Source organism: Artibeus jamaicensis, unplaced genomic scaffold (assembly GCF_021234435.1).
Source record: "Artibeus jamaicensis isolate MK-2021 breed Jamaican fruit bat unplaced genomic scaffold, CSHL_Jam_final contig_354, whole genome shotgun sequence".
In the NCBI taxonomy this organism is placed as follows: Eukaryota; Metazoa; Chordata; class Mammalia; order Chiroptera; family Phyllostomidae; genus Artibeus; species Artibeus jamaicensis.
Window position 1 is genome coordinate 46600334 of NW_026521803.1, and position 16707 is coordinate 46617040.

Genomic DNA, 16707 nt, shown 5'->3' on the forward strand with positions numbered 1-16707 from the left:
GGGGGCCGGCTCCACGCCTGGGAGTCTGCCGACGGGGCGCTGGGTGAGCCTCAGCGTCGCAGAGCAGCACCGCAGTCGTGGGTGCATCGTGGACACGGGTGGGGGGGGATGCAGGCTCGCCAGCCCTGCCCCGTCAGCCGGGCGGCCTTGGACCAGGGCGGCGGCCCAAGGAAGACTAAGTGTCCCTTCTGCACAGGCCAAACGGCGGCAACAGTAGCAGCGACAGCAAAGGGCAGGATTGCCGACGCTGTGGCTGCAAGAATTCTGGCAACAATGTATGTAAAATGCCCAGGATATACGAGGTGCTCACAAGTGCTGGCTTTCTTCCTCTGTGTGTTGAGGTGCACACACGCACACACGTGGGTGCACACAGCACACACCAGTGTGCACATTCACACATGTGCCCCAAGAAACCGCCACAGCCTCTCCTCACCGGCAGACAGTGTTCCACCCAGACAGGTATGCATTCACTGTGGTTGTTCCCGAGAGACCAAGTTATGAAAGACATCGATGGGCCGGCAGCTTTGTACACACAACTCACCGACACCGGCTCCAGCACCCCACTGAGCTGGGAGTGCAGTCCCTATTAACCCGGTGAACCGCGGGGTGCCAGGGAGAGGGGGGACGTCTGTGTCACCCTCGAAGACAGCTGGGACATCACCACCATTAGCCCAGCTCTCCCATCAAAACTCGTGACCCTTGTTAAGTCACTGACACTCGTCCAGTGCGGCAAATGGACTAATAGTTTCCATCGACCACCAGAGAGATGAAGGAGGAATCGGGGAGCGCATCGGCACGCCCCAGCCAGCCGCAGAAGTCACGGCCGGCGGCCCGCGGCGCGGAGGACAGGTGCAGCTAATGGGACAAATTCCACCTGCAAGCTCGCACGCACGTCTGCAGCCCTGCTGCCTGGATGGACAGAGGGCCGGGCTGGGCCCCACCTACGCCGCTGCTCCCGCCAGGAGTGTCCACACTGTGCACACAGCACAGATCTGGGGGCCAGTCCGACCTCTGCGGGGGTCCTGACCGGCCCGGTGCTGGCAGCACAGAGCAGGGTGGGGGACAAGGAGCCGCAGGTCCCGCTGTCAGGCCCGGCGAGGGGCAGGGGGTGCTCCGCCCCACACTCTCAGCTGCCCCCCAAACCTCTCCCCCCAGAGCTGCTCCTCTGGGTCGGGCATCTGTCCCCATGAGGCCCCTGCTCCCCAGCCCCCATCCCTCAAATGTTCGGACCCTCTCCCTGAAGTCCCAGGCCACCGCTCAGTCACCCACACGCCTCCCACTCAGCCACAGGCAGCCTTCAGACCAGAACCACCCAGCGGCGTCCACACTCCGGCCGTGGGAGCAGCGCCCCGGCCCTTCTGTCTCAGTAACTGTCCAGTGCAGTCTGGTTCTGGCCTTGTCCTAAGAGGAGCAATCCCCCTGGGCCCACCGAAGGCTGCAGACAAACCCTCGTGTCCCCTTTACCGCTTTGTACCCATCTTCATCCCCTCCCCCCACGAACTAGCCCCCCAGACGCACCCAGGGCAATGCTGCCCAAAAGCCCAGGGTCCACCCCAGCGTCCCCCCTGCTCACAGCCGACCTTGGACTATGTCCGGTCACACGGTCTCGGATGACTGACCAGGGCGACAGCCTGAGAGGCCTCAGTCCCCCCCCCCCCGCAGACCCCCTGGGGGCTGTCCCTCTGCACAGAGGCTGTAGCCAGTTTATTAGGGGTGGGCTAATAATTGACACTTCCGACAATTCCAATCTTCTCCTCTAACACCTGCTTCTGGAAGCATTTTCTGGTTTAAAATGAGACATGATTTAAAACGCCCGCGTTAAGCAGAGGCGAGCGTGGCAGGCTCACGGCTCTGCTCCGGGGCTGCACCCACAGTGGTCTCGGCGGACAGAGAGCAGAAGAGAACGCCCCCCCACACCTGGCTCTAGTCCTACGGGAGACAAATGAGGAGAAGCCTGTCCCCCAAACTCACTGGGAGTCCCCCCAACCCCCAACACTCTGACAGAACCACCGGGCCGGGGCGCTGGGCGCTCTCCGCTGGGGTGGCTGCCCTCCGTACCTCTCACGGACGGAAAGGCTGCTTTGACGTTACACACACGTGCCTTTCCACTTCCCATCTGTAAAGACGAGATCTCCCTCCACTACACGGGGACGGTTTCGCTCTACTCACTGCAACACACCACTGGCAACAGAGGTCATTTCCTGTGCAGACAGAAGGTCGTTCTTTTGAACACCTTTGTGGTGATCGGTGACAAAGGCCCTCACTTCATATTGCCCTTTGTTTTGCATTTAAGGAAAGAAAACTCATTGGAGACTTAAGGAAACTCAGTCGTTATGTGAAGAGGTGGACTGCAGGACATTTTTTCTGTTTAACCCTGTAAGTGAGGTAGGTGTTGAACTCCGACCCGCCAGCTGCTCCTGGCTGGGGCGCTTGTCCCCGTAAAGTGACATTTCTGACCCCTGGACCAAAGGACAGAAGTCACTGACCGTTTACGCCAATCGGGGAAAGGAAGTCACTGGGTCTCAGTAGCCTCAGGGATTCTGGCGACTCCGAAAAACACTCACGTGACAACTTCTCATTCCTGCAGTTCTGACGGAATCGAGACACGTTCTTGCCGTCCTGAGAGGCCCTTTGGGTGTCCGGCTACGCAGCCTGGGGGCAACGCCACCTGAGAGAGCCCTTCCCTCGTCACCTGTTCGGTCGTCACAGGTGACAAGGGCCCTAAGGGCTGTGGGTGCTGTGGCTTCCCTGCAGCCTGCACCCCGAGATGTAACCGTCACATTTATGTGACCGAGACCTTAGAATAAAGTCCCAGAAGTGGAATTTTCAGGTCAAAATTGGGTCGTTTCTGGCCCTTCCTACCACGTGGTTCTAATAAGTGAAAACCCGTCGCCTTCCTAGTTCCTCCAGGACCAGCTTTTCTCCCGTGACCCTGGAGCCCAGTGGCCGCCTCCTTCTGCAGTGGCCCACTTGGCCGTGTCCCCGTTGGGGGCAGAGTTCCGCCTGGAGCTCTGGCAGCCCACCAGAGGGCCCGGACCCCCAGTTCCCCGTCAGCCCCCACCAGGCAGCAGCCCCTTCACTTCTGGCCTCGGGGAATTCATTTGTGGTCACTCCCACGGCTATCGACCACAACGTAGGGCCTCAGTTCCCAAAACGAGGCCCGCAGGGCCGTCACCCTGGGACCCCCGAATGTATCGAGGTGCCCTCTTCATCCGACACAACTGCCTGACAATGTGGACGTCACCGACACCGCTGAGCACCCCTCACTCAGCCTCCCTTGGCCTTGGTCAGCACCAAAGTCAATGCATAAACCACTGGTCGTGAGGAAAGGTGGGAAAGAGGAAACCCAGCCCCAAACAAAGAGCCAGCTTCCCTGGGGTCCCCCCCAGGCTGCCTGTGGGGGCACCACACCCCCAGCCTGGGATCTGCATTCAGCCGCTCAGAGCCCGGCCCACGCGGCCACGGGTCCCCTCGGCCCCACCCCGTCAGACCGGCCACCGGGCCGCTCCGCCCTCCCGGCTCCCAGCTGCGGTCGCCAGGCAAGGACGCCACCACAGGCCCCGGTTGGAGCTGTCTCGCCCTCCGGTCTGACGTCTCCCAGGGCTTTTAATCACCACGCCACAGCTTGATCGATGACAGATATGAGCAACAACTTTGCATGCGCGGGGCGCCCAGCTTTTTATCTGAGATAATATTTCTCTCTTAAGAAGCCTCCACACGGCTATGTATTAATTAAAATCTAAATACTAAATATTGATTGATGCGTTATCAGGCCATAGCAGTTGGGCCCTGCCACATTGATTTTTTGCTGTGATTTATTATCATATTTAAGAAAAATCATTTTGTGAGAGTACACGAGGAAATGGACTTGGGCGCGGGGTGAATTCTTTTGTATCACTGTTGTGGGCGGCTGCGGGGCAGACTCCGGGGCTGCGGCTCAGACCGCGGACAGCTCCCCGCGGCCGCCGCCGCCACGGGCGCGTCAGGCCTGCCCGGTCTTGTCGTTAGGAAACACGGAGACCCCCGAGGGGCGAGCCCAAGTTCCTAAAATCATCTACAAGTTATTAACGAGTACGCCTTTCCGTCACATTAACAACACTGTTGTGAGAGGTTTTTTGGTTTTGTTTTGGGCATTTTCTTTTTACGACCAGGATTGAAGCAAAGCCCAGAACAGCGGCCCCGGGGCCCAGTGGAGGAGCCACGACTGTGCTCCCTCTCTCCGCGGAAAAGCCGCGGCTGCGGTCCCAGAAGCTCCCGTCGGGACAGACAGGACCTGGGCGCTGCTTGGGGCTCAACCGGCGTGGGCGTCAGAGGTGGCACCTTGGACGTGAACGCCGGCCCCTGAACAGCGAGGGGACCCGTGCAGAACCCGCCGCGTGAGACTAGGCATTGGGACTCCGGGCGGAAGCAGTGACAGTAACAGGTTAGGTCAGCAGCCTCACCGCCGTCAAGACGGAACGCTCGGTCTCTAAAGAAAGTCCCACGAAGATGGAAGCAGGCTTGTCCGCGTATCCTCATGCAGACAGTGTGTGTGCAGGGACGCAGCCTCGGCTCCTTGTTCCCTTCCTCGTGGGGTGCTGGGGCCAAGAGGCCAGGGCCACTGCCACGGGCACCACCAGTACGGAGAAGCCCACTTGTGTTTAAACACCACTGAGGGCAGCCCACTGTGTCAGGACGAGCTTAACGGAGGCAGAGTCCCCCGTGAATGGCCGCACCCTCGTTCGGGGTTTGAGGGAGGCTCCGCCCCAAAGAAAGTGCGCCGCGAGGTTGCGTGGGAACGAGTCGGGCCTGCGCCCCATGCGCAGAGGACGCGGGCTCCGGCCGGTAGCTCTGTCTCCGGGAGTCCGTCCACCTCGGGTCCCTCAGCCAGAGAAACTCCGGAGGTCACCGTGCCTGCGTCCGCCCCCAGCCGCAGCCGTCCCCAGGCCTCCCCAGGGGGCAGGCGTGTTCCAGAGCTAAGGCCGGTGTCACCCAGGAGGGGAGGGCGCGACAGCGGTCCGGACAGGTAGGCGGACAGACAGGGGACAGGCCAGCAGCCCGGCCAGCGGCCACGACGACGCTTGCGCGGGCTCTTCGAGGTGGGCCGAGTGCCCCCGGCTCGCTCGAAACCGCACACGGGGAAGGTCCGTTCACGCCGACTTCCTGAAAGCAGCGCGTGGGCGCTGGGGCCCACGGGGCCGGCGCTGGAGCAATCGCAGAGGCTCCAGAAGCGCACGGGCTGGTTCTCCGCACAAGTGCGCGCCAGGTTGGGTGGGATTCGGTGAAGACCGCCACGGGATGTTATTTTAATTCTCTTTGAAATCGGAGCATTGCCACAAAATAACAGCACCTGAATCATCTCCGTGCGTCGCTGGGCCTGGCATGTCCGCGTGGCACGGGGGGGCAAGCCAGCGCGTCTGCGCGTGTGTAGCCCGGGCTGGAAGCCGGTCCCGCCGAGTGGACCTGAGTGAGCGCGGCGGTTCTCAGCGGGAAGCGAGGATTCGGCGCAGGGCGCTCGTCAGCCTCGCACTCGAGTGGTCCGCACAGTCACCAGGCGGCGCTGCGAACCAGACTCACAGAAAGGCCCGGAGCGGGGCCCAGCGATCAGTAGGGGCTCCCCTTGTTTTTAACGCAATCACCCAAAGATGACGTGCTTTTTTCCTTTTTTCATTGATTCTAGAGAGAGGAGAAGGGAGGAAGAGACACATGGATGTGAAAGAGAAACTTCGATCGGTCGCCTCTCGCAGGAGCCGCGACTGGGGACCGGACCTGAACTTGCAGTCTTTCTGTTCGCGAGACGATGCCCAACCGACTGAGCCACACCGGCCGGGCCAGCCGACTTTTTGTGCAGCTCAGCTCCTAAAGACATAAACGCAACATCCACAAATGCCCATATATTGTGTGATTTATATTATGCACATTTTATGTTACACTTTCCATGTTAAAGTTTTTCAGCCAAAATCTGATGTGGAAACAGGCAAAGTGAAAGAGCAAATCAAGCCGACGCGGCAGAAGGACCCCAGCGAAGCACACTTTGCTTCTTGTTTCTTCCATGAGCACGGACGTGCGGCCTTAGCGATGGAGAAGGCTGTGTCTGCGTCGCGGCTCAGCCTCACACTCGTGGGCACGGCCTGGCGTTCTGGAAATACTTCGCGTCACTTTCGGAAGCAAGGGTTGGGATTCAAGTACATCGGGTCTGAGTCAATTAGCAATTCTTCATTTAGCTGCCTCATCTAGCGTCTTCCCCTGTGTAAAAGACTAATTACTCGCCTTTCAAAAGTTCAAAGACTAAAGAAATCGACCAAAGAGTGAGCACAAGGGTCTGCACCTGCAGGAAATGTTAGCGCAGGAAGTTCGCTCCGCACGGCATCGGCCCCACCGGCCTCTTCAGGGAGGGGATTCAGCGGCACCCGCCGAGGGCTCGCACTGGCCGGGAAGAGGTTCGGTGACTCGGCAGGAAAGGCCCGAGGACTCATTTCACTTCCTCTCCACTCCTCCTGAGTCTGCGCCTCGGTGGGGCTCACACCCCCCCCCGGCCCCACCTGCCCCCAGACACGGGTGCGTGCCCTCTGCCCCTGGAGAGTCCCCACAAAGGCGGTGGCTCGTGCTTTTGCCATGTACTTCTAAGTTGGCCGGGTTGCGGCCTCGGTTCTGTGCCTGTGGCCTTTGGGTGTCTGGCCGCTGTCTGTGTGTCCCATAATAACTGACCACGGTGGGAACTTATTTCCAACGCCGTAGGCGGGAGTTCCTGGGGCTTCCTGCACTCTCCTTGACAGCACAAATGACAGTGTTGCGTGTAGGGCCTTATTTATTTTCAAAATCATTTTACTGGGTACAGCCATCAAGGAAAACAGGGTGGGATTCCTCAAAAATTAAAAGTAGAGCCGTCACGGGATCTAGCAATCCCACTTGCAGGTGTCTGTCTGATGGGAGTGAACCCGGGTCTGGAAGAGCCACCGGCACCCCAAGTCCACTGCAGTGCAGCCCACAGAGCCACGACACGGAACAGCCCACGCGTGCACCAGTGGGTGAGTGGGCACGGCGAGTGTGGTGGGTGCGTGCAGGAGACGTGGGTTCAGGTGAGAACACAAATGTAAACGTGGGCACGGAGGCAGCAACACAGATGCAGACAGAGACCCAGATACAATGGGTTCTTAGTCGGCCGTTAAAAAGGAAGGAATCTCACTCTGGCTTCTGTGGCTCAGTGAACTGAGGGCCGGCCTGCAAACCTAAGGGCCAAAGGTTTGATTCTTAGGGCACGTGCCTGGGTTGCAGGCCAGGTCCCCAGTAGGGGGCAAGTGAGAGGCAACCACACATTGATGTTTCTCTCCTCTTCTTTCTCCCTTTCTTCCCCTCTCTCTATAAATAAAATGAATACAGAAATCGATAAATAAATAAATGAAATCTTGCTATTTGCAACAACGTGGGTACCGGAGGGCATCATGCTAAGTGAAAAAGGCGGGTGCAGATGGACAGACACTATACGGTATCACCAGTGAGTATATGTGAAATCTTTAAACGCAATAGAGAGAGAGAAATCGGACCCACAGGGACGGAGTGGAATGGTCGCTGCCAGGGCTGGGGGAGCGGGACATGCTGGTCAGAGGGCGCAGGCCGCTTCGGGGTAAATTCTGAGGGTCTGAGAGGGGCATGGCGACCGCATTAATCCCAGGGGCCTGCGGACCTCGCCCGGGCTGGGAACACAGGTCTGGAGCAGGCGGCCTGGACTGCGAGTGAGCGCGGTGCGCGCAGGCCGCCTCCTCGCACGCAGGACCTGAGGCTCTGCCAGCTCGGCCTCAATAAAGCTGGGCAGGGCAGGCCTCCTGCAAACCGGAAAGTAAGTTTCGTGTGTAAGACTGAGACATAAATAAAGGTCTGTAAAATGTCCAGAGTTCGATCGGCAACTTCCCTGGCGAAAAGAGGAACGCCTCGTACAGGAACGCCGCGCAGGGCGAATCTGAGCATGACCCGCAGGAAAACAGCGTTTCCAAATCCGCCGAACGAAAGTCTGTGCGCGTGCGCGCCGCTCCAAGCGCACCCGCTTCTGCTCCGGCGGCCGGGGCGCGGCAGTGTGGTTCCCCCGGGCCGCTCGGGCTTGACTGCAACCCCAAACATCTGCCCAGTTCTCCCGGGGCTCCCGCACGACGCTGGGACCAGCGAGGGTGTCTTCTTATCCCCGCAGCCGTGAGCTGCTCTCCAGGCCCAGAAGCCGCGCCCCGCGACGGGTCCCGGCCAACCCGCTGAGGGCAGGGCCTCCACGGGACTGTGAGACTCGGCCTGACTCCAGATACTACGGTTTCCTTTCCACACGTGAACAAGTAACATAGGAAACCCTCCACTTCCCTCTGTGCGGCTCACCAGGCACGGACGTTGGGAACCTCCGTGTGCACCTTGAGTGACAGAGGGACAGGCAGAGAGGGCGGTGGCCGCTCCATGCAGGGACCGGGAGGACGGACGTCCGGTAGACACAGTACCTGCGCCCTCGGGCTCCGTTCATCCGGGTGCGCCTTCAGAGAGCAGCAGCTTCCCCGCGTGACCCTGGGGTTCCCCTGGGGACCACACACACTCACTCACACCCATTCACACTCACACATTTACAAACACTGTGCACTCATGTTCACACTCGCACACATTCACCCTGCCCCCTCTGCTCTGCCAGGCCAGGAGCTCACCCCAGTGCAGACTGGCCGGCGATCTCTCCCCTGGCGCCTCAGTAGCCACCCCCATTGCCTGGAGCGTCCTTTCTGTGACTTCAGCCTGCCACGCTGGCCATCAAAGTGGTCACACCGCAGGACATTTAAATTATTTTATTTTTTAAGCTCTATCACACTGATAATGTGTGTTCAGCAATTCCCTGGAAAACAGCGATCCAAGAGTATCCGGAGCCGCGTGGAGCCATGCCCTCCATCAGGCCGTGTTGGAAGCTAGTGAGACACACACGAGCATCTGGACGTAGCTGGAGGCGGCCTGACCCCAGGCCGCAGGCCGTTCTGTGCAGGAACAAGAAGCAAGAGGAGTCGCCAGGCCTTGCACCACCAGATGGTGACGAAACAATGACAGCTGGGACAGGAACCTCTTCTCCAGGGCCTGTCTGACTGGTTTCATGGTATTTGTCCCCGGGGGCAGCACCGGGGGGTGTGCGGGAGTCCCGGGGACCAGCCACTTACGAGGACACCAACCCAGCCAGCCGCCCGACACCGCGGGCTGCGATCGCCACTGTACAGGGAGGGAGTCACCTCCACCGTGACACCGCGTCAGAGGAGGGGACCCCCAAGTCTCCGCTGGGTGACGGGTGCCCTCAAACTTCAGAGAGAGGGACCTCCGTCCCCTCTCCTAGGGGTATTTCCGGAGCATTCTGGCAGCAACACCATGTGCGTGTCGCCCACCCCCCCACTGTTTTAACGGTGCTTTAAACAGACGCTCGTGCCACGAACGTTCCTTCTCACAGTGACTCCCACCCTCAGGGAGCGGGGGTGACGCCCGAGGGCCCGCATTCTCGAAACCGGCGGGGCAGCCAAGGAAGCAGGCTGAGTGACGGGAAACGCCCGTGACCACGTGACCGTCCGGGACAGTTTTAAACCTCCGTGTGTGCAGGTCGCGTGTCCTCGGAGCTGGTGGGCTCGTCAGAGTCGTCACAGCAGGAGAAGGGGCACTTCCCCCACAGGAACTCGCCGCACGTGGGCGGCCTGCACGTCGTCCACACGAACGAGTGACCGACGGCCACAGGGACGTTCATGGCCGATCCGAGCTGTGTGCGAGGTCGCCCCACTCCTCCCGCAGTTTTGTCCTCGGGAGACAGACGCGGCCTGGCCGACTGGTGCTCGACCAGCACGGCCTGTGACAGTGACCAGCGTGCTGACCATCTCGGGGTGACATCAACCCGGGGGTCTGACAGAACCACCCCGCTCGTCTCTCCAACGGGAGCACCGCCACCTCGAGGGCTGCCCTGGCCTGAGGCTGCTGAAACCCTGAGGACAGAGGATGCCCCAGCCCTGCGATCATGTGCCCAGCATTCTGGTGGCTTCTACAGAGCCACGCGCCACTTCCTGCCACCCCACTGAAAAGTCGTGCAAGGCCACGCCTGGGACGGCACTGGATGGCGGTTCCGTGCCCCACAGGCTCCCTGAAGTAGGGGCAGGTCTTTGCAAATGGCCAGGGCGGGGGTGGGAGGTAAGGGGAACAGTAACTCAGAGTGGATATGACTCGTGGGAGGTCACCGACCCTGCACTGTGTCCCCAGGTGGTCCCCACGACCCACCCACCCACACGGCGGTCAGTGGCCTGGGTGCTGGATGGTTCAACCGCGTCTCTGGCCAGTGGTTCAGGGGTTGCTGGAACCCCGCACACAGTAGGCGGATGTTCTCTCCTTCGGCACGGCCTCGCTCTCACCTGCACTGTGGTCTGCGGTGCCCCCATGCCCGGCTCCTCCCCCATTTGCTGCCTCCAAGGAGCCGCCATGAGGCCGGGGCTGTGAAGGGCAGACCCCTGGGCCAGGGGCGGCCGTGGCCTCCTCCAGGTGAGGTGGCAGAAATAAAGCGAGCACAGCCCAGGCTGGACCCCTTGAAGGTCACCATTCAAAATGCCTATTCCAGACAGACTTCAGCCACTGACGTCGAGAGCCCTTCTGAAAGTAAGTGAGGCGCCCTTCTCCTTCCTACTCCGTAACTTCCAGCCCCGGGAAGCAGGGTCCATTGTAGGGACCGGACAAGGCCACTCCCTACCCGCAGCCCACGCAGAAAGGAAGGGCTCCTTTCTGACTCAGTGTCCCTGGGACCAGGGACCCGGGACCCCGTGCGCTGAAGGGCCGGTCCTTGGACGAAGCTGCCCCACGGCCCCGCCTTGATTTCTGCCGGCCAGGTAGGTAGGACGAGTCCGCCCCTCAGGCCTGGGCGCAGGCTGCACGGGGGGCAGCGGAGAGGCCGAGCCCTGTGTTCCTGTGGATGTGACCACTTCCGGGCCGGGTCAGCTCCTTCGACCTGAGTGTCCTCCGTGAAGGTGGCTCCCCCAAGGTGGACAAGTGCCTTGCTCCTTGCCGTTCCCCCTACCTGTCCAAGTACTGTCATTAGCAAGCAGGTGCCTGTGACTGGACACACCTGCTGAACAATGTAACTGATCAATCCTGCCTCTCGGTGTGAGTGTGGGACTGTCCCTCCCACCCCACGATCCCCTCTCCTGGACACTGTGACCCGACTCCCCCGCGCATGACTTGGTCCTCTCCGGCCCGGCCTGCCAGGCCGCCCGTGGCTCCGTCCCATTAGCAGCCCAGTGCAGGAGGTCACAGGAGAGAATCTGCCCTCCCACTGAGAGCGGGATCCCGCCCGGGATCGTCTCTGTCCCGGTGCCGCGGCCCAAGGTCCTGGGGGGAGCGCGACCACAGGCCGGCCTTCCCGGGGATTTCAGCTCTGCGCTTTTGCGGAGCTCGGCGCCAAAGAAATGACATTTGTGATAAGGAGAAGCCGAAAGCCCTGGGACGGGTCACGTCAGGGGTGCGCCCGCTCTCCTCAAACTCCCCCGAACGGGTTCCGAGGAGCGCGCGGGCCTGGAGCGGCTGACCGGAACCGCGCCCGGGCTGGCTTCCTGCCCGCGCCCCCCGCCCCCCTCCCCGCCCCCACTCTGGGGACCACGCTGCACCCACCGGCCCACAGGCCCTGGTGCACGAACTTGGGGGCGGCGCATGGGTTTCACCCCAGGCCGTCCTCCTCCGAAACCGGCCGAGCGGCCCCGCGGGGTATGGCCCAGCTGACGCCAGTGAGTTAGGAGCCCCGGGGAGGGGGAGGGGCTAGCGGCGGGCAGGGGCTGGGCAGGGAGCAGCCCGGACCCAGCCTGGACCGGTCTCAGGTCTGCCGCCCCCTCTCGAGAGCCACCCCCCTGCGCCGTGGGTTACCCCAGCCGAGCCCCCGACCGCCCCAGGGGCGGGACCCAGCAGGATGGAACAGCGTGGAGTCCCAGCGACAGAAGACCACTAGCCCCCAGCCCAGACCCCCTCCCCCACCCTGTCGCGCTGATTGGGAAACCAAAGGTGGGGGGGCGCGACCCCACGCGACAGCACAATCTCCCCTCCGCCCTCATTGGTCCTCGACCTCTGAGGTCGCAGGAATGAGAGTGAGAAGAGACGCGGGTGTCACTGAAGGGGCTCTAGGACCCCAGGGCACGAGGGTCGCCTACCACAGCTGTGGTAGGCGCGGACATTAGAGGAGGTAGAAGTGGGGGGTGCCTCTGCTTCCCTCCACTCCGCACCCCTAGACTTCTTTCCTCCCATAACGCGCCCCAAATTTAGTCTCGACGGGGACAGGGCGCCAATGCGTCGACACCCCCCAGGCGCGCTCGCTGGTGACGCTGGTCCTCGCGCCCAGGCTGCCCGGGGCCGGCGCAGGGGGCGGGGCGGGCAGGAAATGCCATTAATTGGGGAAATGCACGCCGATTGCAGGGCCGCCTTTGATGTGCGCCTGGGGCGGTGCTGCCCCTCAGCGCCCGCGAGCCCACCGGTGCGCCCCTCTCCGCCGCCCTCCCCGGAGCACAGCCGCGGAGCTCCAAGGACGCGTGACATTGATTTCCACCGGGTAGGAGGCCCGGTGGGTCTCATTCTGTGTCCAATGTCAGGCAGCTCACACGGATCCCTTTTCGTCTCTCTCCGACCCCCCCCCCCGGGCCTCCTGGCTCCCCGCATTCCCCGGGGTGGGGGCGGGGGCGAGCACGGAGGAGGCGGGCGCGCGGCCGGGGCGCCCCAGCCCGGAGCAGCCGCCTCGCCGCGCCTCGCCTCGGCCTAATATACGTACACATATAAAATATAGTGCTCGTCCGAATGACATTCCGCTCGCTCTGCCCGCCCCCCCCCCTTTTCTCTCCATCATCAGCAAACAAAGATCAGTTAGGCAGATTGTGGAACACGCTCTCAGGCCGCTGCTGATCTTTATTCCAGAGGCTTTGTGATGATATTGATGATGATGATGGTCAAGTGGACAGTTTGATTTTTGTGTTTGGAGCTAGTTATAAAGAATCAATATTATATCAAGGGGTAACTTTCGTGATAAAGGACTTTAACCACTCCGGCTATTCATCATAAGTCTGTAGCAAGCAGATAGGTCAAAAGAAATTATATTGCACTAAGGAGTGAGTCTTCTTATCTCGCCCATACCAGGGGAATAGGGACAAGCCGATCGATACAGTAGCTGCTGTATACTTCTTGCAATTATCAATAGCTGATTTCGCCTTTTGAGGCCTGCATCTAATAATGCAAGCTAATAATAATCGTTTGAGCCTCCTTGCAGGGGAGGGGGCCCAAGTCTGAGCCGGCCAGCACTGTCCATGCCATCCTGTGTTCCTGGCCCTCAGCCCGGACATGCAGTGGGAGGGTCACAGAGAAGCACCTCCATACCGTGTGTGCCCCAGCGTGAAGGGGCGTGTGTCCCCGAGTGTGACATGGAAAGCCACAGGGCGTGTTTGTGCGTGATGCTTACACAGCCAGCGATGAGCACACCGCCGTGGATGGAGGCATGCAATCCACACTCAGCTGTTAAAAAATATTTACACGTGTATCGCAATGGGTTGAAAAGCCAAGTGGGCGTCAGGAGAAGTGTGGGAGGGCAGTGAGCTCTGTGACCGTTCATTTAAATACAGCGTTTTGTTCTTACGGGGCAAGTAACCCTCAAGTGGGGGGATAGGAAGCTCAGGGAAAGCGTTTGCAATAAGCCGCAGATACAATTTTGGGCTGCATGTTTCCCGGTGCCCCCCACCCCCAGCGTAATAGAAAGGCAACATCTTTATAATTGGCACTTGACATGCTGTTTGGGCCGGGCGCTGGTGCACCGAGCACAGATTTCCTGTTGATGGAAACATTTATCATTGTGATCGCTGCAGAGTGGCAGGTGGTGTTATCAATTACCCCTTCTTACCAATAATAATATTAGTATGGTAATATCTTCGCTCAAGTAAGAACCAATTAGCGGTCACTTGTCACAGCACTGAAGACATACAATCAGCCTTGATACAACCGTAAGGACCTAAAACACCAGTCGGGTGGGGGCTGAGCCAGAGCCAGGAGAGGCCAGAGGGGAGACCGGAACTTTGATCTGGGGGGCAAAGCAGAATGAAAGGAGACGGAAAACGAAGCTCTAATATTTGTATACTCTTTTTTTGTGTGAAGTGGCTGGGGTAAGCAGGCAGTCCTGAACCAAGTGTCAAAGGCACCTGATGTGAGCTGTCGTGTGGACGGAGCGGCAGGGAACGTCAACCAACTGGGGCGTTACCACGGAACCAACTTCCAGCCTCCCGTGGCGGATCGGTCCTGCAGACAGGCCGTTTTGTCTGAATAAATGAGACAAACTAAATCAAACACCTAATTGTATGTTCCACTAATGTAAAATATACAGTATTAATTTATAAATAATATTATTAAGCAGAGAAAATAATAACGTGTCACCTCTTAAGATGAAAACATTGCAAGAGGAAAGACAATTAACAAATTAGATTTAATTATAGGGAAGAAAAACAACTTTTGTTGTCGCAGTGGTGTTTAGGTATTGCAACATTGTAACAGGCAGCGGTCAGGCGACGGGCGTTTGCAAGCGGCGCGCAGCAGTCCGGTCCGCACCTCGGGGCCACGTCTGCCAGCCTTTACTGGGGCCGGCGTCCTGTCTTCATCCGTGGAAATATCCCGTTCACGCGTTTTCACCTTGAAATAAATCTATTGTAGCACTCAAGCTCACGTCCTACATATTTTCACTGAAACTTGCTGCATTGAGTAAAAACAAAGAAAAGTTTCAGATCTCAGAGGAAGCAGGCCTGGGAGGAAGAACAGGTAAGTCAGGAGGTAACGCGACTTTTGTTTTCGACCTTTACATTTTTTTCTGTTGTTCACCCCAATTAAAAAAAAAAAAAAAAGTGTGTGCCCTGCACCATTTTAGCAATGGGGGGGCGGGGGGACGGTGCAGGTTTCTGTCTCAGCTTCCCTGGCCCTTTCGCCCAGCTCTCTACTCCATTTTCTCAACGAAATCCCAGCGCAGCACCGGCGCCAGGCTCCACGGAGCCTGCGCCTGCACCCACCGGCCCACCCGCGGCCCCGTGCGAGGCGCCACCGGGGCAGGCCGGCCCGCGCGCACTGCGTCCGGTGTGTGCGCTGCTCTCTCCGTGAGAACCGCGGCGTCCGGCACGGCGCCGAGCAGCCTGCGGGACTTCGCCACTGGCAAAGCGCATCGCGACTGGCGCGACACCACTGGGATCGGAAGGCCTGCTTCTCACAGATAAAAGGGCCAGGGTCTCAGGTTCGCCCTCATTGGAGGGACTTGAAAGGCTCTCCCGACGACCACACCTCGTGGAAAATGCAAAGCAAGTCGATGAAATTAAACATCTGCGTTTGGAAGTCCCAGAAAGACCCTGAGAAATCCTGCAGTGCGGTGGAGAGTGGGCGGGGGGAATGGGGGGCGGATGAACAGCCTTGCGGACAAAAAACGTGGGGATCGGGGCGCACAAAGTGGCCCGGATAGGAGGAGTCGCGCCCTGGGGCCAGGAGGCTGCAGGAAGCCAGGCCCCGGCTTCCTCCGAAAGCTTCGGACGCCGTAGGAGCACTTGCTTCTTCTCCCCAAAGAGTCGAATTAAAAAAAGAAAGAGAAGAAAAGGGGGAAATAAAATTAACCAGGTCACTTAAGCAGCACGCCTCCAAGCAGGGGGCCGACCCCCCGAAGACCCTCCTGCCTCCTCTCTCCAGGAAAGCAGTCACCTCGCCCACGCCTGCCCCTCGCCCGCGGCGCTGCAGCTCCCCCAAACTCCAGGCCGTCCGGTGAATTATGCAAAAGTCTTCACTCTCCGTAGCCGCCCCCACCCTTTGCCCCCCTTTCCCCAGGAAAGTGCCCCAAAGGCTGACTGCAAACTTTCCGCTGCCAAGCGCTTCTGCACCCGAGGCAGGGGCGTCCCCTGAAAGGCTCGCAGCCTCGGCGATAGTTTCACAGCGAAACAGCGCGGGAAGGCGCCCTCCCGCTTGGCCGAGCCACGCCGGCACGGTCGTGGTCTGAGGGGCGACGGCTGTAGACTTCGGACATCTCGTTTTGGTCATTGTTTTCTTTTCAAAAACCAAAATCACTGAAATGAATACGCCTGCCACCAAAAAGTAAATCGAAAACAACATTAAGGGGTTTTTTTTTGTTTGTTTGTTTTTGTAGAAGTGGCGGTGGGGACTGGAAAGAGTTCCAACCCGCACGCTTCCCTCCTCAGTACGATTTCCCTTCTCTTTCCTGGAGCCCAAAGCTGTTGCTTCGTGAAACTTACACAATTAGAGGCGGGCGGGAGCAGGAGGGCTGGGGAGCGGGAAGATTCTAGAATGGCAAAGCGGCCTGCGGTGAGCCTGGCGAGCGGTGCAGGATCGGGGTCCGTCCTGGGGGGCGGGTGTCCCAAAGCCAAGCAGAACACCACCGCCGGCCATGCCAGGAGCTCGCAGCCCTCTGGGTACCCGGGGCTGCCTGGTCACCACTGGTTTCCCCTCCAGCGCACGACACTGGGGAAAGCGCCGGGAGGCCATCTGTGCCAAAGCTATGAACTAGGCAGGGCCACTTGTAAGGACAAAAATAAGAAATTTAGTAAATTGAAAAGACATACTGGGGCGCGGGAAGCGGGCACGCTTACGGCGGGGCCTCGGCATATCCGGACTGCCGCTGGGATATGGAGGACACGCGCGGGAGTGGGCGAGGACGCGTGTGCACGACTGCGGGTGGGGGTGCGCGCGCGGTTGTGAGGGCGC